At 45.8% G+C, this 1,897-nt stretch overlaps 1 non-coding gene across 1 annotated transcript; it reads left to right on the top strand.

Moving 5' to 3' along the window:
• The first annotated feature begins 350 nt into the window (after positions 1-350).
• LOC130325330 (U2 spliceosomal RNA) lies at positions 351-541 on the top strand. Its single transcript, XR_008870173.1, has one exon. It is a non-coding gene; the product is annotated as a U2 spliceosomal RNA (small nuclear RNA).
• Positions 542-1,897: the final 1,356 nt, after the last annotated feature.

The raw sequence follows: 1,897 nt of genomic DNA on the forward strand, positions 1-1,897 counted from the left end.
TTGGGGACAGCCAAGGAGGCATCTGCAGGCAACAAAGGTAGGTGTGTGCTTGTGTGTGTGTTTCCTATGCAGATCCTAAGCCCAGTGTCACATGCAAGTAGGAGGAGTAAGAAGGGTTCCTGGCAAATCCGGGTTATGGATTGCATTTAAAAAGGCCCCGTGGGAGTGCAATGGGCCCCTGTCTTGCTGCTTAGCAATAATGGTATGGGTTTAGGTTCTGCTGTGTGTACTGGTGGTTGACTGCCCCCCAGCCCAGAGTGTGCATGGAAAATTGTCTGGCAGCCTCCCTGACAGCAAGCAGTGATAGTGCCCATGAAGGGGACCTTGTTGGGCCCGCCCCTTTCACGGTTATCGCTTCTCGGCCTTTTGGCTAAGATCAAGTGTAGTATCTGTTCTTATCAGTTTAATATCTGATACGTCCCCTATCTGGGGACCATATATTAAATGGATTTTTGAGAACGGGGGCCGATTTCGAAGCTTGCTTCCGTCGCCCTATGCATTGACCTGATATGGCAGTATCTTCGGGTACAGTGCACCACCCCCTTACAGGGTTAAAAAGAAAGATTCCTACTTTCATTGCTACCTGCTTGCTGGCTAGCCAGCTAGCCAGCCCTGTGGGCCTTGCTGCTGCTGCAGCCAATAAACAAAAGGTGGTGCTGCTGCTGCTTCTGCTGCTTCTGCTTCTGCTTGTGTCTGGCCCCTGTTGGAGCGTCCAGGCACAGGACTTCTGCTGCTGCTGACTAAATGGCCTCCTTAATTGGATCATTTGAGTAGCCAGCACACCTGTGCAGGTAGGGCATGACATGATAGGCAGCTGCCTTGATAGCGGGTGGGTGCTGAATGTTCCTAATTGACAAAATAAGATTAATGCTTATGAAGAAATATAAAATCTCATCCCTTCCCCAATATCGCGCCACACCCCTACCCCTTAATTCCCTGGTTGAACGTGATGGACATATGTCTTTTTTCGACCGTACTAACTATGTAACTATGTAACATAACATGGGGGGGGGGGGGGTCTCCTGGCTGTTCACACAGGTGTGTCATTGCTGTACATTGACCATGCATTGCTTCTGTGGTATTGCAAAGGCAAAGACAAATGCTTCCAGCCATCCATTGCACTAATGGATTGGTCATCAGCTGGCTGTCTATGTCCCGCATCAATATAGACCAAAGTACAGAGGGTTAGGCTATGCTATTGTGCACCTACCTGATGCATCAGAAGGTGCGAGGCCCTTGCTAAATTCTGTGCACAGACTTTGAGATCTATGCTTTAGACTGTATCTAAACCTGCTCCAACATGGACTGACATTCTGGCCTACTTTCAGCCGATGCGACTTGTCTGTCGCTGAACAGTCGCTTTTTATGTTTTCAGCACCTATGTATAATGTTGTAAAAATGCTCTAGAAGCTAAAGTCGCAGAAATGTCACACATATTTGGCCTGCAACTTTCTGTGCGACAAATTCAGACAGGAAAAATCAGTATAAATCCTTAGAAAATTATCCCCCAGTGTCTCCATCTGCTGGCGGTATTGAATAAGCATTGCTGCACTGATGGGGTATGCATTAGACGAAAAAAAAGAAGAAAAAGAAGAAGAATACGCCCAGAAAAGAGGCGAAAAGGAGAAAAACGTAAAAAAACGTGAAAAAAAAGTAAGAGGAAGAGAAGGGAAAAAAAGGTGGAAATGGGTTTAAAAGTGATTTCGGCGGAGAAATATATATATATATATATATATATATATATATATATATATATATATGCGCACACACACACATAGATATAAACGTATTCTCCGTTGAGATATTGCAGCCGCTGCTGTGTCCAGGCCCAGGAGCCTTAGCACTGTGCTGTGATGTCACTCAATACCACTGACATCACTAGGTGTAAACAACATCT

The sequence above is a fragment of the Hyla sarda genome, unplaced genomic scaffold (assembly GCF_029499605.1).
Source record: "Hyla sarda isolate aHylSar1 unplaced genomic scaffold, aHylSar1.hap1 scaffold_271, whole genome shotgun sequence".
NCBI classification, from domain to species: Eukaryota; Metazoa; Chordata; class Amphibia; order Anura; family Hylidae; genus Hyla; species Hyla sarda.